Source organism: Nerophis lumbriciformis, linkage group LG05 (genome assembly GCF_033978685.3).
Source record: "Nerophis lumbriciformis linkage group LG05, RoL_Nlum_v2.1, whole genome shotgun sequence".
In the NCBI taxonomy this organism is placed as follows: domain Eukaryota; kingdom Metazoa; phylum Chordata; class Actinopteri; order Syngnathiformes; family Syngnathidae; genus Nerophis; species Nerophis lumbriciformis.
In genome coordinates, this window is record NC_084552.2 from 931,981 (window position 1) to 958,505 (window position 26,525).

Genomic DNA, 26,525 nt, shown 5'->3' on the forward strand with positions numbered 1-26,525 from the left:
ACACAATTAAATGCTTTAAATGATACTGGTGTTATTTAAATATGTACAGTGCAACAAATAGTGGACATACATTGATAGGAATGGCCATTCAAAACAAAAGAAAAAAACAGCAAGGGTTCAGGTAATTCATAACAGGTAGTATCAAAAGTTCTTAAAAGGTCATATGAGACTGATCGCAGTCCATATGCGCATTCAGAGTTCATACAGCCACACGGTTTGGGGTTGTGGGTATGGCAGTTTGTAGTGAGAGTTCAGTTTATGGGCAGGGTGTGTGTGAGGTAGTGCAAAGGGCCGCAGAGCAATGAGGTGCGAGGCAAGGGGTTCGGCTATAAGCCGCCTACCGGCCCGACCAGAGCAGGTGGAGATCCTTGGGCTCAGGCTCGAGGCCTATCTACAGCTCGCCATCCAAGACTTAGGGACCTGGCCTGCGTAAGCACAGGACCCGAAGTTCAATCAATGTGCGCACATAAACATCAACATTAAGTCATCTATTGTTCGACCTTCAATAAATAAGTTACACTTATTCTTATCATTATTAGCTATAATACTGCTAACATTAACAATCACATGCATGTATAAAATAAACACGACAGTACACAGTGTTGTCACTATTATTAACAATAACAGTGACGTCACTATGACGGGTGTAACTGCACACCAGCGGCAGTATTCATTCATTGTCTTTACCATAGCATAAAAAGTGCAAATGGCCTTAAAACGCCACAACACTCAGTTACCATATGTAAATACTCAAAATAAAGACTCGACATAAATATAAATTCAATGGGATCAGAAAAATTGGAGGAAACGGGATTAAAACCCGATGCTAACCGCCCATAGGAAATACATGGGTACGGCTAGTCGCTAGTATTAGCAAACAGATTCACTTAATATCTTATCATCGACACACTCTCTCGTCGCAACACGTCCCTGATGTTCGGCACCTACACGTTTACAATTAGTTGTAAAATGTTGGACGGTTGTTTTTACAATATGCAAGCAAACGACAACTTTAAAACATAGCGGCTTCATATGTCCCCAGGCTTAGCCACCGCACCTGGCAGCCATCTCGGAATGCTGGATTTTAAAGAGCGTGATTGGCTGCAGCGGGTCACGTGAGTGCGTGTGTTAAACTCGCGAGATTAAACGTGGAAACGGCGCAGATAATATGAGGATATGTCATGAGAGGAAATATGGCTTATTTCCCACCCGTGTTACACATGGCATTCGGAATGGCTCGATAGGAAGTTACGGGAAGCAGTGTCGATTGTCATTGTTGTTACGCGATTTCGTAAATAAAACTTAAAAAAAAAAAAAAAAATTTAATTAATGAAAAACCGTATTTTTTATCACTGCAACCCTAACCCGGAATAGGTTGATGAAAACCGTACTAATTACGGGAAAACCGGAGTAGTTGGCAGGTATGTAAATGGGTGAATTTTGGCGAATTAAACGCCTTTCTAATATTCGCTCTCGGAGCGATGACGTCACAACGTGACGTCACATCGGGAAGCAATCCGCCATTTTCTCAAAGACCGAATCAAATCAGCTCTGTTATTTTCCGTTTTTTCGACTGTTTTCCGTACCTTGGAGACATCATGCCTCGTCGGTGTGTTGTCGGAGGGTGTAACAACACCAACAGGGACGGATTCAAGTTGCACCAGTGGCCCTAAGATGCCAAAGTGGCAAGAAATTGGAGGTTTGTTCCGCACACTTTACCCACGAAAGCTATGCTACGACAGAGATGGCAAGAATGTGTGGATATCCTGCGACACTCAAAGCAGATGCATTTCCAACCATAAAGTCAAAGAAATCTGCCGCCAGACCCCCATTGAATCTGCCGGAGTGTGTGAGCAATTCAGGGACAAAGGACCTCGCTAGCACGGCAAGCAATGGCGGCAGTTTGTTCCCGCAGACGAGCGAGCTAAACCCCCTGGATGTCTTGGCTCACACCGTCCCTTATGCCACCGAAGATGATCAAGAGAAGAATATCCACCCTAGCTTCCCTGGCCTGCTGACATCAACTCCAAAACTGGACAGATCAGCTTTCAGGAAAAGAGGTATGTCTACAGAATATATTAATTGATGAAAATTGGGCTGTCTGCACTCTCAAAGTGCATGTTGTTGCCAAATGTATTTCATATGCTGTAAACCTAGTTCATAGTTGTTAGTTTCCTTTAATGCCAAACAAACACATACCAATCGTTGGTTAGAAGGCGATCGCCGAATTCGTCCTCGCTTTCTCCCGTGTCGCTGGCTGTCGTGTCGTTTTCGTCGGTTTCGCTTGCATACGGTTCAAACCGATATGGCTCAATAGCTTCAGTTTCTTTTTCAATTTCGTTTTGGCTACCTGCCTCCACACTCAGGGCCGGCCCGTGGCATAGGCCGTATAGGCAAATGCTAAGGGCGCCGTCCATCAGGGGGCGCCACGCCAGTGCCACAAATGTTGGAGAAAAAAAAAAAGTTGGTACTATTATTTCTTAATACAAAAAATAATCCCTTGTTAATTAAAATGCAAAGTAAAGCCTATATAATATAAATATTATTTGTTACAACATTACCCCCCCCCCCCCCCCCTTGAAGATGATCTTTAAAACATAATCTCTTGACCAAAGAACTACCATCACATGTTATGTAGACCACAATATAGTGTTCTAAATTGAGAAAAAAAATCTCTTTAATGCGCCTTATTATCCGGTGCACCTTTTGTATGTAAATAGACCTGACTAGACCCGCTCATTGGCAGTGCATCTTTTAATCCGGTGCGCCCTATGGTTAAAAAAATACGGTATTTATTTACCTTTTTCCCCTGGAGGCACAAATGACACCAATTAGAATGGCATGAATTGCTTCCCACGACTACTTTATGATGACTTTCCGTGTCCTGCGCGCCTTTTTCAACCCCGCCCGACTCGCGCGCGCCTTAGGCCTCATGTGTCGCACGCTGCCGCAGTGTCAATAACGCACAGCCTACATACATAATTGATCCGTCCCCATGGCGACGGGGCGAGGAGTCGGTGACCTGATGATGATACATCGCCTCTTTGCCTCTGCATTATGACACCGTTGGGGGTCGGGGGTCACACTGATAGTATAACAAGGGACCCTTTTTTTTTCATGAGAGATTCATAGAAAACTACAAACCCCGTTTCCATATGAGTTGGGAAATTGTGTTAGATGTAAATATAAACGGAATACAATGATTTGCAAATCCTTTTCAAGCCATATTCAGTTGAATATGCTACAAAGACAACATATTTGATGTTCAAACTCATACACTTTATTTTTTTTTTGCAAATAATAATTAACTTAGAATTTCATGGCTGCGACACGTGCCAAAGTAGTTGGGAAAGGGCATGTTCACCACTGTGTTACATGGCCTTTCCTTTTAACAACACTCAGTAAAGGTTTGGGAACTGAGGAGACACATTTTTGAAGCTTCTCAGGTGGAATTCTTTCCCATTCTTGCTTGATGTACAGCTTAAGTTGTTCAACAGTCCGGGGGTCTCTCTTGTGCTATTTTAGGCTTCATAATGCACCACACATTTTCAATGGGACTACAGGCAGGCCAGTCTAGTACCCACACTCTTTAACTATGAAGCCACATGGCTTGGCATTGTCTTGCTGAAATAAGCAGGGGCGTCCATGGTAACGTTGCTTGGATGGCAACATATGTTGCTCCAAAACCTGTATGTACCTTTCAGCATTAATGGTGCCTTCACATGTGTAAGTTACCCATGTCTTGGGCACTAATACACCCCCATACCATCACACATGCTGGCTTTTCCACTTTGCGCCTATAACAATCCGGATGGTTCTTTTCCTCTTTGGTCCGGAGGACAGGACGTCCACAGTTTCCAAAAACAATTTGAAATGTGGACTCGTCAGACCACAGAACACTTTTCCACTTTGTATCAGTCCATCTTAGATGAGCTCAGGCCCAGCGAAGCCGACGGCGTTTCTGGGTGTTGTTGATAAACGGTTTCCGCCTTGCATAGGAGAGTTTTAACTTGCACTTACAGATGTAGCGACCAACTGTAGTTACTGACAGTGGGTTTCTGAAGTGTTCCATGTGGTGATATCCTTTACACACTGACGTCGCTTGTTGATGCAGTACAGCCTGAGGGATGGAAGGTCACGGGCTTAGCTGCTTACGTGCAGTGATTTCTCCAGATTCTCTGAACCCTTTGATGATATTACGGAGCGTAGATGGTGAAATCCCTAAATTCCTTGCAATAGCTGGTTGAGGAAGGTTTTTCTTAAACTGTTCAACAAATTGCTCACGCATTTGTTGACAAAGTGGTGACCCTCGCCCCATCCTTGTTTGTGAATGACTGAGCATTTCATGGAATCTACTTTTATACCCAATCATGGCACCCACCTGTTCCCAATTAGCCTGCACACCTGTGGGATGTTCCAAATAAGTGTTTGATGAGCATTCCTCAACTTTATCAGTATTTATTGCCACCTTTCCCAACTTCTTTGTCACGTGTTGCTGGCATCAAATTCTAAAGTTAATGATTATTTGCAAAAAAGTTTGAACATCAAATATGTTGTCTTTGTAGCATATTCAACTGAATATGGCTTGAAAAGGATTTGCAAATCATTGTATTCCGTTTATATTTACATCTAACACCATTTCCCAACTCATATGGAAACGGGGTTTGTATAACAAACAAGCCTTTGTTGGGTAATCCTGCAGAATGTAGAGCATCCGTATAGGTAATGAGCCCACCGTATGGGGCCGCACGCCGCACAAAAGCCCCCTTAATGTGTTGGCCCACACATCCGCCGGGGGGCGGCAGTAGCAGGGGGCCGGTGTTGGCAAAGGGGCGGCCGGCGGACCACCGTTTATGCGTGTTTATTCCCAGCTGATGTGCAACGATGAGTGCAAAAAGCTCCTGTGTTTACATTGGGCTGTAGGTGCACACGCGCGCACATAAGGGACACACACATCTGCACAGCCAAATGAGGCTAATCCAGTTAGCCCGGTTCTGAGGCGTCCTCGTCAATGCCTGCACTTTGGCGACGCAAACGCAGGCGTTTTAGGCTCTGACTTGACATTAAGAGAGGCGTTTTGAAGTGGAATATCTTTAACAAGCCTCTGGGCTGTGTGCTCCTCCTGTGTGCCCGGGCCCCGCCATCGGGTTTCATTGTGGCTCAATGAGCCGCGAACAACAGGCCTGGGCGTTGTGCGGGCCCACGTGAAGATGATCCGCGGTCAACAAAGGATGCGTGGGCGTCGGGGACAAACTGCGGCGTCACATACACTTAAAAGCACTCCCAATGTCAGCAAACAAAGTCTTTCGCTGTAGTTAGGGACGGGTGCTCGATTTTCGAATGAATCGGGATTTTAATGCGTATTGATTCTTTATCGATTCAAAAAAATAAAAAAATGGATTAAAAATAAATAAATATATATATATATATATATATATATATGTCTTAATAAGGTTATAAAATCTCCTGACGATTGAGGGTACCCCCCTCATGAAACAGGCCTGTAGAGATGAAATAGTCTTGTGATTTTTTTTCCCCACACATACATATATATATATATATATATATATATATATATATATGTATGTGTGGGAAAAAAAAAATCACAAGACTACTTCATCTCTACAGGCCTGTTTCATGAGGGGTTCCCTCAATCATCAGGAGATTTTAATGGGAGCATTCACATACCATGGTTTATACAGGGCACAGAGTGGGTGGGCACAGGCTCGCAAATGAGCCGTCGGCCCCCGGACAGAGCGACTCCAAAACCAACAAAGGCTGCAACTGCCGCAAGAAACCTGATTGCCCTCTCAACGGGGGGTGCTTACAAACATCAGTTGTTTACCAATCTATGGTAACACGCAAGGACATTAACACATCCGACACATATGTAGGATTAACCGAGGGAGAGTTTAAAACCAGATGGAACAATCACAAGGCTTCTTTCAGGAACCAAAACCTGCGAAATACCACAGAACTCAGCAAACACATTTGGGACCTCAAAGACAATAATGTTGAATATTCAATAACATGGCAAATTCTTGCATCCAGCACACCTTACAATAGTGGTAATAAAAGATGCAACCTATGCTTGAAAGAGAAACTGTTTATTATTTACCGTCCAGACCTGTCATCCCTCAACAAGCGCAGCGAAATTGTATCAGCATGCCGCCACAGACGGAAACACCTCCTAGGTAACACATGAGCCAATCACCACGCCCCTACGCCAGCCTGTACCCACCCACTCTGTGCCCTATATAAACCATGGTATGTGAATGCTCCCATTAAAATCTCCTGATGATTGAGGGAACCCCCCCTCATGAAACAGGCCTGTAGAGATGAAATAGTCTTGTGATTTTTTTTCCCACACATACATATATTGCGCTCTACTACGGTATCGAGCACTATTTTTTGGATAACCTTATTAAGACATATATATATATATATATATATTCGTTGGGTTGGGAAAAATCACGGAGGCTATTTAATCCCTACCAGCCTGTTTCGCAGGTTTCCCTGCTCTTTAGGGGATTTTAAATAAAATGTATTTGTTATCTGTCATGTCTGTGTGATCATGTTTTGTTTTAGTCATGTTCGGTTTTGTTTTTGGACTTTTTGCGCACTTTTGTTTGTTTTGTCACCATTAGTTTTCACCTGTCACGTCACACACCTATTTTCACTAATCATGTCTGTCGTATTTAAGTTCATTGTTTTCAGTTTGTCTTGCTGGCGACATCCGGATTCATACCCCTGTCACACTCTGTTTACCTCTGCACACTTCATAGTCCATGCCAAGTAAGTTTTTTTGTTTATTAATGCCACAGTTAGTGTTTTTGTTTCATTGTTCACAGTTTCTGCCTATGTGCAAGTTTTGTTTTCAATAGCCTAGTTTTGTACCTCCGCCATTGTGCGCGCTTTTCGTTTGTTCTTTTTTGATATATTAAATAAAATATGTACTCTGTTTTGTTTAGTTATTGGACTCTTTAGTTTCTGGCTTTTCACTCCCTTATCTTGTTTCCATGATTACCCATTAGTTTCACCTGTTCCACGTTTGGACTCATTGTGCACTCTTGTTTGTCACCATAGCAGCCCATTAGTTTTCACCTGTCACGTCACGTACCTGTTTCACGTTTTGAGTCACGCACCTGTTTTCGTTAATCATGTCTGTAGTATTTAAGTTCATTGTTTTCAGTTTGTCTTTCTGGTGACATCCCACATTTATGCTCTGCACATTTCTGACACTTTTTTCATGTCCATCGTTCACGCTGCTCCTTTTGTCCATGCCAAGTAAGTTTTGTTTATTAATGCCACAGTTAGTGTTTTTGTTGTTGTTCATAGTTTCTGCCTTTGTGCAAGTATTTGTTTTCATAGCCAAGTTGTTTCTCCACCACTGTGCGCGCTTTTCGTTTGTACTTTTTTTTGATAAGTTTAAATAAATATGTTCTCACATTCCCGGCTCGCCCGAGCCAACTTTCCGTTGCCTTCTGGAAAAACTAAACCCAAGGATCAAGTTGTGACATTATCTATGTTTATAAACTCAGTAAATACGTACATTCGATTAAAAAAATCAAAAAATCGATAAAAAATCAGTAAATCCCTCCATCCATTTTCTACCGCTTGTCCCTTTTGGGCTCGCGGGGGGTGCGGGAGTCTATCTCAGCTGCATTCAGGCGGAAGGCGGGGTTCACCCTGGACAAATCGCCACGTCATCACAGGGACATTATATTAAAAAAAATAAAAAAATCGATACAAAATCAATAAATCCATCGATCCATTTTCTACCGCTTGTCCCTTTTGGGGTCGTGGGCATACTTGCCAACCCTCCAAATTTCAGTGCCCCTCCCGAAAATCTCCCGGTGCAGCCAATCTCCCGATTTTCTCCCGATTTTCACCCGGACAACAATATTGGGGGCGTGTTCCTAAAAGCTTCCTCTACAACCTGTGGTCACCTCCGCTTTTCCTTCATACAAACAGCGTGGCGACCCAGTCACATAATATATGCGGCTTTTAAACACACACAAGAGAATGGTCAACAGCCATACAGGTCACACTGAGGGTGGCCGTATAAACAACTTTAACACTGTTACAAATATACGCCACACTGTGAACCCACACCTAACAAGAATGACAAACACATTTCGGGAGAACATCCGCACCGTAACACAACATAAAAACACAACAGAACAAATACCCAGAAGCCCTTGCAGCACTAACTCTTCCGGGACGCAACAATAACATCTACGGCTTTTGGGGCTCAGTGCACAACTGCACACGCAACAAGAAGGAGACGAAGCAGAAGAACGAAGAAGAGACATGGCGACCACGAGTAAGGAGAAGAAGTACGCTTGCGAGTTCCAAAATGATTGGAAAAAATAATTTCAGTTCATCCAGGACAGCTCGAAGGGGAAGGGATATGCTGCCTGCACCTCAACCCCGCCCCCCCCAACCCCCCATCTCCCGAATTCGGAGGTCTCAAGGTTGGTCGCGGGGGTGCTGGAGCCTATCTCAGCTGCATTCGCGCGGAAGGTGGGGTAGACCCTGGACAAGTCGCCACCTCATCACAGGGCCATTCCATTAAAAAAAAATCGATTTTTGAATGAATTGTGATTTTCATGCGTATTGATTCTTTATCGATTCAAAAAAATAAAAAAATCGATAAAAAAAATAAATAAATATATATATATATATTCGTTGGGTCGGGGAAAAAACACGGAGGCTATTTAATCCCTACCAGCCTGTTTCACAGGTTGTCCTGCTCTTCAGGGGATTTTAAATAAAATCTATGTGTTATCTATGTTTATAAACTCAGGGAATACGTCTCTGGACTTAAATTATGACCAATGTGTGATCCTGTAACTACTTGGTATCGGATCGATACCTACATTTGTGGTATCATCCAAAACTAATGTAAAGCATCCAAACAACAGAAGAATAAGTCATTATTACATTTTAACAGAAGTGTAGATAGAACATGTTAATCCATTTTCTACCGCTTGTCCCTTTTGGGGTCGCGGGGGGTGCGGGGCCTATCTCAGCTGCATTCCGGTGGAAGGCGTGGTACACCCTGGACAAGTCGCCACCCCATCACAAGGCCATTGGATTCAAAAAAATAAAAAAAATCGATAAACAATCCATAAATATATATATTTGTTGGGCTGCGATGAGCCCAACGGGACAAGCGGTAGAAAATGGATGGATGGATATTCGTTGGGTCGGGGAAAAAACACGGAGGCTATTTAATCCCTACCAGCCTGCTTCACAGGTTTTCCTGCTCTTCAGGGGATTTAAAAAATATATATATTTGTTATCTATGTTTATAAACTCAGGAAATACATCCCTGGACTTAAATTATGACCAATGTGTGATCCTGTAAGTACTTGGTATCGGATCGATACCTACATTTGTGGTATCATCCAAAACTAATATAAAGAATCCAAACAACAGAAGAATAAGTCATTATTACATTTTAACAGAAGTGTAGCTAGAACATGTTAAAACGGAAAATAACCCGATATTAACAGTAAATGAACACGTAACTAGCTATTGTACCCCTACTAGCCTGTTTCGCAGGTTTTCCTGCTCTTCAGGGGATTTTTAAATAAAATCTATTCGTTATCTATGTTTATAAACTCAGGAAATACGTCCCTGGACACATGAGGACTTAAGTTATGACCAATGTATGATCCTGTAACTACTTGGTATCGGATCGGTACCTAAATTTGTGGTATCATCCAAAACCAATGTAAAGCATCCAAACAACAGAAGAATAAGTGATTATTGTCAAGACTTGGTCCTGGGGTTTAGTTTTTCTAGAAGGCAACGGAAAGTTGGCTCGGGCGAGACGGGAATGTGAGAACATATTTACTTAAACTTATCAAAAAAAGTACAAACGAAAAGCGCGCACAGTGGTGGAGAAACAACTTGGCTATGAAAACAAATACTTGCACAAAGGCAGAAACTATGAACAACAACAAAAACACTAACTGTGGCATTAATAAACAAAACTTACTTGGCATGGACAAAAGGAGCAGCGTGAACGATGGACATGAAAAAAGTGTCAGAAATGTGCAGAGCATAAATGTGGGATGTCACCAGAAAGACAAACTAAAAACAATGAACTTAAATACTACAGACATGATTAACGAAAACAGGTGCGTGACTCAAAACGTGAAACAGGTGCGTGACGTGACAGGTGAAAACTAATGGGTTGCTATGGTGACAAACAAGAGTGCACAATGAGTCCAAACGTGGAACAGGTGAAACTAATGGGTAATCATGGAAACAAGATAAGGGAGTGAAAAGCCAGAAACTAAAGAGTCCAATAACTAAACAAAACATGACTGAAACAAAACATGATCACACAGACATGACAATTATAACATCTTAACAGAAATGTAGATAGAACATGAAACGGAAAATAACCCGATATTAACAGTAAATGAACACGTAACTAGCTATTTTACCCCTACTAGCCTGTTTTGCAGGTTTTCCTGCTCTTCAGGGGATTTTTAAATAAAATCTATTCGTTATCTATGTTTATAAACTCAGGAAATACGTCCCTGGACACATGAGGACTTAAGTTATGACCAATGTATGATCCTGTAACTACTTGGTATCGGATCGATACCTAAATTTGTGGTATCATCCAAAACTAATGTAAAGCATCCAAACAACAGAAGAATAAGTGATTATTGTCAAGACTTGGTCCTGGAGTTTAGTTTTTCTAGAAGGCAACGGAAAGTTGGCTCGGGCGAGACGGGAATGTGAGAACATATTTATTTAAACTTATCAAAAAAAGTACAAACGAAAAGCGCGCACAGTGGTGGAGAAACAACTTGGCTATGAAAACAAATACTTGCACAAAGGCAGAAACTATGAACAACAACAAAAACATGGCATTAATAAACAAAACTTACTTGGCATGGACAAAAGGAGCAGCGTGAACGATGGACATGAAAAAAGTGTCAGAAATGTGCAGAGCATAAATGTGGGGATGTCACCAGAAAGACAAACTGAAAACAATGAACTTAAATACTACAGACATGATTAACGAAAACAGGTGCGTGACTCAAAACGTGAAACAGGTGCGTGACGTGACAGGTGAAAACTAATGGGTTGCTATGGTGACAAACAAGAGTGCACAATGAGTCCAAACAGGTGAAACTAATGGGTAATCATGGAAACAAGATAAGGGAGTGAAAAGCCAGAAACTAAAGAGTCCAATAACTAAACAAAACATGACTAAAACAAAACATGATCACACAGACATGACAATTATAACATCTTAACAGAAATGTAGATAGAACATGAAACGGAAAATAACCCGATATTAACAGTAAATGAACAAGCAACTAGCTATTTTATCCTTACTAGCCTGTTTTGTAGGTTTTCCTGCTCATCAGGGGATTTTATTTAAAAAAAAATCCCCCGAAGAGCAGGGAATTGTATTTAAAATCCCCTGAAGAGCAGGGAAACCTGCGAAACAGGCTTGTAGGGATGAAATAGCCTCTGTGTTTTTTCCAGACCTAACGAATACTCCACTCAAGCCCGGTATTCAGCACTTTGTGGGCTCTGAACCGAGGATGTCGTTGTGGCTCGTGCAGCCCTTTGAGACACTTGTGATTTAGGGCTATATAAATAAACATTGATTGATTGATTGATTGATTGATTGATTGATTGATTGAGTGTTTGAGCCGATATGGAAATATGGCACAGTTTGATTTTACGTGAATCAATACTGGGTCGTATCGGCGGAATTCATTCGTTCGGTACTGTTGCGTTTTGGACCAGTTGTTCCTCCCAGGGAATTCAAGTCACAATTCGCTCCCAAGTTCTTTCCGACACTTAAAGCTGAGTTGAAAAACCACCAGAGACAGAATAGGTATTTTGTTGTATATTCTCAAAGCTTTGCCAATATACATTGATTGAGACCAGTCTAACCCTAGAACATTCTATCGCGCCTCCCAAAATGGTCTGTCTTCCCGACCCCACCACCCTCTCTCTCGTCCCATCTCTGTAGACAAAACAAATGCTAGTCAAAACACATTCCAAAGAACTCAAGGTTAACACACACAGTATACTTGCTGACAGAGCATCAAGAGAAGAAATGGAAAACACGAGCTGTTTTCAAATATGACAAAGAAATGGAAGAAGTACAACTTAAATTCGGATATATGTAAATATCTGCCTCCGACAGTACCCATCCCGAACATCTTTTGTGCATAATGTCCACTATTTTGCTATAAAGCTTCCATTTCAAGTCCTTCAAGCAGGCGGTGAAACGGTCCAAGTCATCACATGTTTTCATGGTTTCTTCCTCGCGTCGTTCCGCTCCAGCCAACATCGACGTATGCCAGCGAGCGGATGAATGGTGTCTTTATTCCGCGGCGATGGTTGCCACCTACAAAAAAAAAACGTCCCCTCGGTGGTCTCATTTTTAAGTGCAGGCTGGAGCGAAAGTGAATTACCGTGCAACATTTTTATTGAACAGATTATTTGTGCATCAAAAAAAAAAAAAAGAGGACTCTTTTTTTTCTTTTTTCTTTTTTTTTAAAGGGGCACGCCCGCAATAACGACATTAGAAGGGCCCTAATGTGATCAACAGGCGGCCACGTCACGCTGGAAGGAGATTTTAAAAGCTGCGGGCGCTCCAACATGATGCATGGCCGTGCATTGATTGGGACGAGCTCATCCATCAAACTAACCGGCGACTTTATTTTGTTTTCGGGATTCAAATCGAATTTGCCGACAAGCTGTTCAGAAGCATTGGAGAGAAATAAGGAGCGGACTCAATTCCTTAGGAAAAAAAACAAGGTTGTCCGAGACACGGTCGATGTGCACGTAGGCGCCGATTCAACACTTACCGCTAACTTTTTGCAACTCAACGCTAAGAAAAGGGAAATGCTAGACACCGACACCTATTTAATAATACCACCTTAACACATAATTGCCAACCCTCCCAGAATTTTCCGGGAGACTCCCGAAATTCAGCGCCTCACCCGAAAACCTCCCGGGACAAATATTCTCCCGAAAATCTCCCGAAATTCAGGCGGGAGATAAAAACAGCATACCTGCCCAATCACGTTATAACTGTAGAATGATGGAAGGCGAGTTCTTGGTTTCTTATGTGAGTTTATTGTTAGGCAGTTTCATTAACGTCCTCCCAGCGCGGTAACAACACACAACAACAGCAGTCACGTTTTTGTCTACCGTAAAGCAGTTCGTCTGCCGTAAACAGCAATGTTGTGACACTCTTAAACAGGACAATACTGCCATCTAGTGCATTTGATGAAAGCACTTTTGTGCGTGCCACACAGCAATGCATCATCAGAGAGGGTGTTCAGCATGGTTAGAAAAATAGTGACAGAGAATAGAACAAGGATGGACAATTCAACCCTTAACTCAACAATGAGTAGATGAGTGTTATGTGTGTGTATATGTGTAAATAAATGAACACTGAAATTCAAGTATTTATTTTATATATATATATATATATATATATATATATATATATATATATATATATATATATACGAAATACTTGACTTGGTGAATTCTAGCTGTAAATATACTCCTCCCCTTTTAGCCACACCCCCAACCACGCCCCCAACCACGCCCTCGTCCCACCCCGACCACACCCACCCCCTCCCCCCACCTCCCGAAATCGGAGGTCTCAAGGTTGGCAAGTATGACAAGAACTAAATCATCCAGACTAAAGATACATTGTATTATTATGTTTATCTTGCCTAAAAACAAATATATTTATTAATTTAAAAAAAACAACTAAATAAATGTTTACTATATTTTGCTAAATACATCAACATTAATTGTATTTTTATTTTTATTTTTTCTGACTCCTTATTACATCAAGCCATAGAATTATACCGGTACATTAAAATAAACATATTTGAAATAATAAATTTTAAATTATCATAATAATTCATTTAAAATGACCATATTTAATTATTAAAATAATTGTTTGTTTATCAAAAACTTTAGCATTTTATTTATTACATTTTGAAGCTCTCAGAAGCCAAGTTATGTTATATTCATGTTATATTTATGCAAGTTTGAAGTATCAATGATCTAAACACAGTTTTGTTTGCATTTTTTCAGGATGTAGATATATATATATATGTATGAAATACTTGACTTGGTGAATTCTAGCTGTCAATATACTCCTCCCCTCTTAACCACGCCCCCAACCACGGCCTGCCCCACCCCCGACCATGCCCCCAACCCCCCACCTCCCGAAATCGGAGGTCTCAAGGTTGGCAAGTATGCCTTAACATTTGACAACCAAACAATTACACAAGGCGAATCTGCCGAATCTGGGTATTATCTTCCATCCAACTCTCTCATTTGAGTCACACACTGCAAAAACTGAAATCTAAGTACAAACCCCGTTTCCATATGAGTTGGGAAATGGTGTTAGATGTAAATATAAACGGAATACAATGATTTGCAAATCCTTTTCAAGCCATATTCAGTTGAATATGCTACAAAGACAACATATTTGATGTTCAAACTCATAAACTTTATTTTTTTTTTGCAAATAATAATTAACTTAGAATTTCATGGCTGCAACACGTGCCAAAGTAGTTGGGAAAGGGCATGTTCACCACTGTGTTACATGGCCTTTCCTTTTAACAACACTCAGTAAACGTTTGGGAACTGAGGAGACACATTTTTGAAGCTTCTCAGGTGGAATTCTTTCCCATTCTTGCTTGATATACAGCTTAAGTTGTTCAACAGTCCGGGGGTCTCCGTTGTGCTATTTTAGGCTTCAGAATGTGCCACACATTTTCAATGGGACTACAGGCAGGCCAGTCTAGTACCCACACTCTTTTACTATGAAGCCACGTGGCTTGGCATTGTCTTGCTGAAATAAGCAGGGGCGTCCATGGTAACGTTGCTTGGATGGCAACATATGTTGCTCCAAAACCTGTATGTACCTTTCAGCATTAATGGCGCCTTCACAGATGTGTAAGTTACCCATGTCTTGGGCACTAATACACCCCCATACCATCACACATGCTGCCTTTTACACTTTGCGCCTATAACAATCCGGATGGTTCTTTTCCTCTTTGGTCCAAACGACACGACATCCACAGTTTCCAAAAACAATTTGAAATGTTGACTCGTCAGACCACAGAACACTTTTCCACTTTGTATCAGTCCATCTTAGATGAGCTCAGGCCCAGCGAAGCCGACGGCGTTTCTGGGTGTTGTTGATAAACGGTTTTCGCCTTGCATAGGAGAGTTTTAACTTGCACTTACAGATGTAGCGACCAACTGTAGTTACTGACAGTGGGTTTCTGAAGTGTTCCTGAGCCCATGTGGTGATATCCTTTACACACTGATGTCGCTTGTTGACGCAGTACAGCCTGAGGGATGGAAGGTCACGGGCTTAGCTGCTTACGTGCAGTGATTTCTCCACATTCTCTGAACCCTTTGATGATATTACGGAGCGTAGATGGTGAAATCCCTAAATTCCTTGCAATAGCTGGTTGAGAAAGGTTTTTCTTAAACTGTTCAACAATTTGCTCACGCATTTGTTGACAAAGTGGTGACCCTCGCCCCATCCTTGTTTGTGAACGACTGAGCATTTCATGGAATCTACTTTTATACCCAATCATGGCACCCACCTGTTCCCAATTAGCCTGCACACCTGTAGGATGTTCCAAATAAGTGTTTGATGAGCATTCCTCAACTTTATCAGTATTTATTGCCACCTTTCCCAACTTCTTTGTCACGTGTTGCTGCCATCAAATTCTAAAGTTAATGATTATTTGCAAAAAATAAAATGTTTATGAGTTTGAACATCAAATATGTTGTCTTTGTAGCATATTCAACTGAATATGGGTTGGAAATGATTTGCACATCATTGTATTCCGTATATATTTACATCTAACACAATTTCCCAACTCATATGGAAACAGGGTTTGTAATTAAGTGATCCGGTTTTTTTTTATAATCCTGGTTTAGTGTGGTTTCAGTATATGGCACATGTTTATGACAGTGTTGTTTTAGTGGGGTTTCACTATATGGCACACGTTTATGACAATGTTGGCATTGTTCATACTGCCACCCTTAGTGTGACATGTATGGCTGTTGACTGAGTATGCCCTTCATTCACTGGTGTGCAGTGTGTTCGAAGTCATTAGTTCATTATCGGGCACAATGAAATCATGGTTAGGCTTCGTTAATTATAACTATATGATTTTTGACTTCTTAATTACGTAAAACCGACAAAATCGCCTCAAAATTAACAAGATTGATTTAAAAAAATATATACTAAGATTGAAATTTGCGATCAATTCCACGTGGGATCGGCGCCTATGGATGTGCATGCATGTGACCTTGTGAATGTCTGACTTGAGGACGCCACGTTCCCCAGGGTAGACCACCTTTAACCCCCCGTTAGTCTTGGGGTCATCCTACTTTGACCTGGCCGGTCACTTGAGTCAGGCGGGGGGGGCGGCCATCAAATCCACAAACATTCCCACTAAGCCCAAAACGTCGTCTAGTTAAGGCAACAACTGGGGTGGTGGTCCTGTTGTCATACTTTTATGTCACGTAAGGGCTAATAATTCACCCCGTGGGGTACATTATTGGAGAATAAACCTTGAGGGACCGAAATGACCTCCCACTACAGGCCTGACCGTGTACAGAGTCCACTCTCAAGCCTTTTCTGCCAACATATTAAGTTTCTCCAGAGCCGCCAAGTCTAGCAGGCTGCAGTGATTTACTGCAAAAGCCTTTTGGTGTCAGAAGCGAGCGAGGTGAGAGGACTGTGGGTGTCATTAGAGCGAGGTGAGGGGGGCTTAAAACGTGCCACTTTATGTGGGTGGAATGGCCGTGCCAGGTGGAATGTGTGTGTGTGTGTTTGTTGGCACTCTCACTTGCAGGTATTCTTAGGAGCGGGTACCGAATTCTATGCTTTTACAAAACCCAAAGTTGGCACGTTGTGTAAATGGTAAATACAAACGAAATACAATACAAATTAAAGCTGCAAGCAGCATTGGTCGGGCCCGCGTATTTGGCAGGTGCTAGTCCTAAGTGTCCCAATACTTTTGTCAAGTTTTAGTCCCAAGTGTCCCAATACTTTTGTCCAGTGTAAGTGTCCCAATACTTTTGTCCAGTGGTAGTCCTAAGTGTCCCAATACTGTTGTCTACTTTTAGTCATAAGTGTCCCAATACTTTTGTCAAGTTGTAGTCCCAAGTGTCCCAATACTTTTGTCCAGTGATAGTCATAAGTGTCCCAAGACTTTTGTCTAGTGTACCTACCTTGTCTGCATTGTGTGGGCACGCTGGTGCATCCTGCTTTTAAGCAGCCATCTTAAAAAAAACAGCAGCGCAGCAGCATCAGCGGAGCAGTACTTTGAAGGGTCATAAAATCAAAACCGGAGCAGGTATCAAAACTCTTTCGCCAACTTTTAATCAGAAGGGTTCAATCTCTCTCCTGTGTTAGTTTGAAGCTGAAACAACAAACGCGCTCAGAGGAGATAATGTTTGAAGAAAGGTGACCGGTTTTTACAAAAATGTTGTTTTGAAGGGGGAATAGCAAACTTCCTGTTGATTTTTGCTGGGGGTTGTCAATTTATGAAATGCAGTTCTAAGTGAGACCTACATAGAGGTTTCATGTCTCTCCGACCTTCCCAGTGGGAGTTGCAGGCAGTTTTGTCATTTTTTTCTTCCGAGGAGCAGTTTTTTCTGCGTTTTATTCAAAAATTGCGGTAGAGCGCAATTTTGAGATTTGGGGTTAGGTTTTTTTATTAGATGGCAATTTTTGCCAGTCCTGATGTGTGCGTTTAGTTTGGTGAGTTTTGAAGCATGTTAAGGGGGTCAAATTACAGCTCAAAGAGGCAAAAGTGACTGTTTTTAGTACTTTTTTGTCTTGAAGGGGGAATTGCCAACTTCCTGTTGATTTTAGCCCGAGAATGTACCATTATAAAATCTAGGTCTGAGTCACACCTACATAGAGGTTTTTGTTTCATGTCTCTCCGACCTTCCTAGTGGGAGTTACAGGCAGTCTAGTTTTTTTTCCCTAGGGGGCGCTAGAGCACAATTTTGAGTTTTGTGGTTCGTTTTTTTTTTTTAAAAAAAGGCAATTTTCGCAAGTCTTGATGTGTGGGTCAAATATGGTGAGTTTTGAAGCATGTTAAGTGGGTCAAATTACAGTTTAATGTGGCGGCGGAAGAATAAAGAATAAAGAATAATAAAACCTTACAAATTCAATAGGTCCTTATGTCCCATTGCATAAGGACTCCCTTATGCAATAAGAAAGAGGGGAGGAGTATATTTACAGCTAGAATTCACCAAGCCAAGTATTTCATATATATATATATATATATATATATATATATATATATATATATATATATATACATATATATACATATATATGTATATAAGAAATACTTGACTTTCAGTGAATTCTAGCTATATATATATATATATATTTATTATATATATATATATATTTATTATATATATATATATATATATATATATAAAAATAAGAGAAATACTTGAATTTTAGTGTTCATTTATTTACACATATACACACACATAACACTCATCTACTCATTGTTGAGTTAAGGGTTGAATTGTCCATCCTTGTTCTATTCTCTGTCACTATTTATCTAACCATGCTGAACACCCTCTCTGATGATGCATTCTGCTTCGTCTCTTTGTTGTGTGCGCAGTTGTGCACTGCATTCTCTAAAAGCCGTATATGTTATTGTCACATATGCATGTACAGTAGACGGCAGTATTGTCCTGTTTAAGAGTGTCACAACATTGCTGTTTACGGCAGACGAACTGCTTTACGGTAGACGAAAACGTGACTGCTGTTGTTGTGTGTTGTTGCCGCGCTGGGAGGACGTTAATGAAACTGCCTAACAATAAACCCACGTAAGAAACCAAGAACTCGCCCTCCATCATTCTACAGTTATAAAGTGATTGGGCAGGCACGCTGTTTATATTGTGGGAAAGCGGACGTGAAAACAGGCTGTCGACACGTCACTCAGGTCCGCCTGAATTTCGGGAGATTTTCGGGAGAAAATTTATCGGGAGAGGCGCTGAATTTCGGGAGTCTCCCGGAAAATCCGGGAGGGTTGGCAAGTATGAGCAACGGCCCTTAAGCATAAAGTTGTGTGATAATATACATACATGATTATTCTAACACAAAGTATCGGATCGGGACTGGAAATCTTGGCCACAAAATGTTGATCGGGACATCCCCTAATAAATATGATTTTTTTTCCTCTCTCAGAATAGTAATTGTATCCCCCAAGGGGTTTTAGGCTGGGATTGAGACCCCTCCAAAAAATGACGCCTGTCTCAGATTTATGCACCAAAGAGGGTTTCCGGACATATTGTTGCCTGAAAACTTTTTGTTTCGCTTTGTTGGCCCCCGTCCCGAAACTGGACTGTTTGTTTACAGAACGATGGGCACGGCGCCGCCCTCGCTCTCGTCTGAAAAGTGGACTTTTTTTTTGCCACAGGAAGGTGGCCATTAAGCGTGATTGTTGTTCACAGGAGCGGACGATGCTGCTGTAAAGACAGAAATCGAGGATTTAACACGGAGCGTCTTGGTGTACATCCCGCGATACTTGTCATCTGCTGATAAATTCATCACTGCTGCAGCCCTGAACCAACCTGGCCTTTATTTATTTATTTCTTTGAAATCAAGCTGTGCCTCAAGCTGTTCTGTTATGTAACACCAAATCTAGGATTTTGGGCCACAAATAAAAATGCGTTGTCTAATGGAAAATTAAAAAAAAAAAAACGATGGGTCCCAGATGCTGTTTAGCACTGGATGTCAAACTAATGGCTCTGGAGTAAAGGAAGCCCGCAGGAGGATGACTTAATGAAGAAAGCATCCGACACGGACATCTTCTGAGAGCTTCCTTCCCCGGGGACCGAAGTCAAGTCAGAGGAAGCTTTAATCTCCATTCCGGTCTCCCCTGCTGCTCCACACAGATGGTTGTGCTCCGTCAGGCAGCATAAAAAAGGTTATTTAAAAAAAAAAAAAAAGAAAGAAAGAAAGAGCACCTTTTTACGTATACACGATATTGCCAAAAGTATTTGGCCACCCATTGAAATGATGAGCATCAAGCACTTAGGCATGGAGCATACTTGCCAACCTTGAGTCCTCCAAATTCGGGAGTTTTTTTTTTCTGGGTGTTGGGGGGGTATATTTATAGCTAGAATTCACTGAAATTCAAGTATTTCTTATATATATATATATATATATATATATACAGGTAAAAGCCAGTAAATTAGAATATTTTGAAAAACTTGATTTATTTCAGTAATTGCATTCAAAAGGTGTAACTTGTACATTATATTTATTCATTGCACACAGACTGATGCATTCAAATGTTTATTTCATTTAATTTTGATGATTTGAAGTGGCAACAAATGAAAATCCAAAATTCCGTGTGTCACAAAATTAGAATATTACTTAAGGCTAATACAAAAAAGGGATTTTTAGAAATGTTGGCCAACTGAAAAGTATGAAAATGAAAAATATGAGCATGTACAATACTCAATACTTGGTTGGAGCTCCTTTTGCCTCAATTACTGCGTTAATGCGGCGTGGCATGGAGTCGATGAGTTTCTGGCACTGCTCAGGTGTTATGAGAGCCCAGGTTGCTCTGATAGTGGCCTTCAACTCTTCTGCGTTTTTGGGTCTGGCATTCTGCATCTTCCTTTTCACAATACCCCACAGATTTTCTATGGGGCTAAGGTCAGGGGAGTTGGCGGGCCAATTTAGAACAGAAATACCATGGTCCGTAAACCAGGCACGGGTAGATTTTGCGCTGTGTGCAGGCGCCAAGTCCTGTTGGAACTTGAAATCTCCATCTCCATAGAGCAGGTCAGCAGCAGGAAGCATGAAGTGCTCTAAAACTTGCTGGTAGACGGCTGCATTGACCCTGGATCTCAGGAAACAGAGTGGACCGACACCAGCAGATGACATGGCACCCCAAACCATCACTGATGGTGGAAACTTTACACTAGACTTCAGGCAACGTGGATCCTGTGCCTCTCCTGTCTTCCTCCAGACTCTGGGACCTCGATTTCCAAAGGAAATGCAAAATTTGCTTTCGTCAGAAAACATGACTTTGGACCACTCAGCAGCAGTCCAGCTGGTGTCGGTCCACTCTGTTTCCTGAGATCCAGGGTCAACGCAGCTGTCTACCAGCAAGTTTTAGAGCACTTCATGCTTCCTGCTGCTGACCTGCTCTATGGAGATGGAGATTTCAAGTTCCAACAGGACTTGGCGCCTGCACACAGCGCAAAATCTACCCGTGTGAGTGCCCCCCCCTTCCACAAGGAAGGGGGGGGCACAGGGTTTTCCATGGCCGTGCAGCTGCATCTAAGCCATACATCATCAAATCTAATGCAAAGCGTGGGATGCAGTGGTGTAAAGAACGTCGCCACTGGACTCTAGAGCAGTGGAGACGCCTTCTCTGGACTAATGGACGGTATAGCTCGGTTGGTAGAGCGGCCGTGCCAGCAACTTGAGGGTTGCAGGTTCGATACCTGCTTCTGCCATCCTAGTCCTTGGGCAAGACACTTTACCCACCAGCTCCCAGTGCCACTCACACTGCTTTAAATGTAACTTAGATATTGGGTTTCACTATGTAAAGCGCTTTGAGTCACGAGAGAAAAAGCGCTATATAAATATAATTCACTTCACTAATGAATCACACTTTTCTATCTGGCAATCTGATGGACCAGTCTGGGTTTGGAGGTTGCCAGGAGAACGCTACATTTCGGACTGCATTGTGCCGAGTGTGAAATTTGGTGGAGCAGGAATTATGATGTGGGGTTGTTTTTCAGGAGTTGGGCTTGGCCCCTTAGTTCCAGTGAAAGGAACTTTGGATGCTCCAGGATACCCAAACATTTTGGACACTTCAAGTTCATATGTGAGTAAAGGCAGGTGGCCAAATACTTTTGGCAATATAGTGTATTTCGTCTTTAACAAGAACCGGCTCGGTTGCCGTGGCGACGGAGGGATGCCAGGGCAGCAGTGATGCTGAGTCACAGCTCGCAGGAACACAGCGAGACGCCATTCATCACACAAACACCGCCGAGTGCGTCTTTCACATCACTTTCTTTTTCTTTTTTTTTTACCCCCCCGCTATCACTTATTCTCCACTTCCTGCTTCGTCATCCGCGCCTTAAAGTAGCAGTCGAGTGGAAAAAGAAGTTGCTTCTATATCAGAGCTGGGCAGCTATTTTCACTCGGGGGCCACATTGAGAGAAGAAAATATGTGTGTATAAATGATATATATTGTATTTTCCGGACTATAAGGCGCACTTAAAACTAGGGATGTCCGATAATGGCTTTTTGCCGATATCCGATATTGCGATATTGTCCAACTCTTTAATTACCGATACCGATATCAACCGATATATACAGTCGTGGAATTAACACATTATTATGCCTAATTTGGACAACTAGGTATGGTGAAGATAAGGTCCTTTTTATAAAATATTAATAAAATAAAATAAGATAAATATATTAAAAACATTTTCTTGAATAAAAAAAAAAGTAAAACTAGTAATGAATGAAAATGAGTCAAATGAAGTGTTAAAGGTTAGTACTATTAGTGGAGCAGCAGCACGCACAATCATGTGTGCTTACGGACTGTATCCCTTGCAGACTGTATTGATATATATTGATATATAATGTAGGAACCACAATATTAATAACAGAAAGAAACAACCCTTTTGTGTGAATGAGTGTAAATGGGGGAGGGAGGTTTTTTGGGTTGGTGCACTAATTGTAAGTGTATCTTGTGTTTTTTATGTTGATTTAATAAAAAAACAAAACAATGAAATTAAAAAAAACAAAAAAAACGATACCGATAATAGCATGTCTGTGATCTTCTTTTAATTCTTTTTTTATTTTTTATTTTTTTAATTAATTAATTAATTTATTTATTTATTTTTTAATATATTTTATTAATATTATTTTTTTAATTTTTCCCCCTCCCTCAGGGGGGGGGGTTGGCAGGGCGGTTGCTGGTTGTTCCATCTCCATCGTTGGGGTCCCTGCGGGTGGGGTGGGTGGTTCCCGTGGCCCTGTGCCTGGGTGGTCCTGCGGCGGCCGATTTGGGTGGGGTGGCCGGGGGCTGGCCTCGCCGCGCTCTCCGGGGTTGGGGGGTGGGCTCGTGGGGGCCCGGTTGCCGGTGGGGCGGGGGCGGTCTTCCCGTCCGGTTGCGGGGAGTCTCTGGGTCCCTCGGGCGGGGCGTCTCGCCTTTCTGCCCGTGTGGGGTGTGGTCTATCGCTGGCTTGGGGTCTGGCTGTCCCCTGCTTTTCTCGTGCCCTGTCCTCTGCCGGGTGCGTCTGTCTGCGGCCTGCTGCTGGCCCTTGTGGGCGGTACGGTGGGTCGGGCTCTGGGGTTCCTGTCGCTGGCCGGCTTGGCTGCGTGGGGGCGGTGGTCCCTGGTTCCCTGGGCACCACGCCTCCTGTTTGTGGGTTGGGCTCTCGGGGGTGATGGGGCCGTGCTCTGGCTCCCACGCACTCTGGGAGTCGAATGTATTGTACATGCAAATTCACATATGCTCACATACGTACATAGGTACCTACGCTCCCACATACATACACAAATACAGTACATATTTACCTACCTAATGTTCGTACATCCACACGCACATTCAATATACAAACATACACATACACATACTGTACATATACATTCACTGTACAAACACATATACACATTCTGTACATATACATTCACTGTACAAACACATATACACATTCTGTACATATACAAGTACATATGCATACTTACACTCATGCACATAATCACGTTTCATCAAACATATATTAACGTTGTTGCCCTAGGGTAAACTGGGTGTAACACATGGCACACTGACAAAGCTTAACCTATTGTGACTATAACAATCTACAAGGTTAATGTAGGTTGCTTCTCTTTCTCCCCCTCCATTTTTCTGCATTCTTTCGTATCTCAAGTTATCATTACGTATATGTATTGTTGCATTTAAACAACTGTATTGTTGATAATAAAGGTAAATTATTGGTATTGTTCATTATCAATAGCGCTATTTCTATTGGTATTTGTATTGATCCATTTGTAGTGTAATAATGCTCATTGTCATTTCTGTATTATTTTTTATTTTTCGCTAACTGCTTATTTGCTATTACTTTTACCATCATATTTGTACATGTCATATTTGCTGATGTTGCTCTATTGTTGTTGTTGTTGTTGTTTGCTGTTGTTGTTTTTGTCTCTCTGTCTAATCCCCCTCTTGTCCCCACAATTTCCCCCTCTGTCTTCTTTTTTTTTCTCTTTCTATCCCCTCCTGCTCCGGCCCGGCTGCACTAAATGATAATATAAATACATTTAATAAAGTCAAATACAAATAAGGCAACAAGAGAAGTATCCTACACTTCTCTTTTGTAAAGTAAATCTGAACAGCCGACATGGGCATCTACATCAACTATATGATTTGCCTGAGAAGCTGGACAGGACACAAAAAAAAAAAAAAAAAAAAAAAAAAAAAAATTGTCATACAGGAATGTTTTTCAATGCTGATTTGCTCAAAACTTGGTGAAAATAAATATGGTTAAAAATAAAAAAAATAAAATAAAAAAATAAAAAAAGTAAGTGTATCTTGTGTTTTTTATGTTGATTTAATAAAAAAATAAAAATAAAATAAAAAAATAAAATAAAAATAAAAAACATACCGACAATAAAAAAAAAAACATACCGATAATTTCCGATATTACATTTTAAAGCATTTATCGGCCGATAACATCTCTAAAAAACTCGACAGTGCGCCTTATAACGCGGTGTTTTTTATGTTGATTTAATTAAATAAATAAATAAATAAATAAATTTAAAAACATTTAAAAAACATACCGATAATAAAAAATAAAAAAACATACCGATAATTTCCGATATTACATTTTTAAAGCATTTATCGGCCGATAACATCTCTACTTAAAACCCTTTTTTTTCTCAAAACTCGACAGTGCGCCTTATAACGCGGTGCAGAATACCTCTGGACCTACTCAGTGGCCTAGTGGTTAGAGTGTCCGCCCTGAGATTGGTAGGTCGTGAGTTCAAACCCGGCCGAGTCATACCAAAGACTATAAAAATGGGACCCATTACCTCCCTGCTTGGCACTCAGCATCAAGGGTTGGAATTGGGGGTTAAATCACCAAAAGTGATTCCCGGGCGTGGCCACTGCTGCTGCTCACCGCTCCCCTCATCTCCCAGGGGGGGTGAACAAGGGTGTGGGTCAAATGCAGAGAGTAATTTCACCACACCTCGTGTGTGTGTGACTATCAGTGGTACTTTAACTTGAACTTTTGCTTACCGACCTCGAAGCAATTTTATTTGGTACATAGTGTAATGATAAGCCTGACCCGTAGATGGCGGTCAAACATAAGAGATATGTAAAGACTGCACGATGATGGCAATATGACTCCAGTAAACAACACCAAAATGTTATATGTTCCATTGAAAATATAGAACGTTACACACGGCGCTCAAAAATCAATCAAAATGTTTTAGTACGACTTTGGTAAGCTATGAAGTTGCACCCCTTGATTGTATTGTCGGCGCATTAAACTTACAAGTATCATTATGGTGTGTGTATAAGGTAAGACATATTATCTGCCGTTTTGTTTCGCAATATTAGGCAAAAGCAACTTTTCTTACAAAACCCGTTTCCATATGAGTTGGGAAATTGTGTTAGGAATACAATGATTTGCAAATCCTTTTCAAGCCATATTCAGTTGAATGCACTACAAAGACAACATATTTGATGTTCTAACTCATAAACTTTATCTTTTTTTTTTTGCAAATAATAGTTAACTTAGAATTTCATGGCTGCAACACATGTCAAAGTAGTTGTGAAAGGGCATGTTCACCACTGTGTTACATGGCCTTTCCTTTTAACAACACTCAGTAAACGTTTGGGAACTGAGGAGACACATTTTTTAAGTGGAATTCTTTCCCATTCTTGCTTGATGTACAGCTTAAGTTGTTCAACAGTCCGGGGGTCTTGTTGTGGTATTTTAGGCTTCACATTTTCAATGGGAGACAGGTCTGGACTACAGGCAGGCCAGTCTAGTACCCGCACTCTTTTACTATGAAGCCACGTTGATGTAACACGTGGCTTGGCATTATCTTGCTGAAATAAGCAGGGGCGTCCATGGTAACGTTGCTTGGATGGCAACATATGTTGCTCCAAAAGCTGTATGTACCTTTCAGCATTAATGGCGCCTTCACAGATGTGTAAGTTACCCATGTCTTGGGCACTAATACACCCCCATACCATCACACATGCTGCCTTTTACACTTTGCGCCTATAACAATCCGGATGGTTCTTTTCCTCTTTGGTCCGGAGGACACGACGTCCACAGTTTCCAAAAACAATTTGAAATGTGGACTCGTCAGACCACAGAACACTTTTCCACTTTGCATCAGTCCATCTTAGATGAGCTCAGGCCCAGCGAAGCCGACGGCG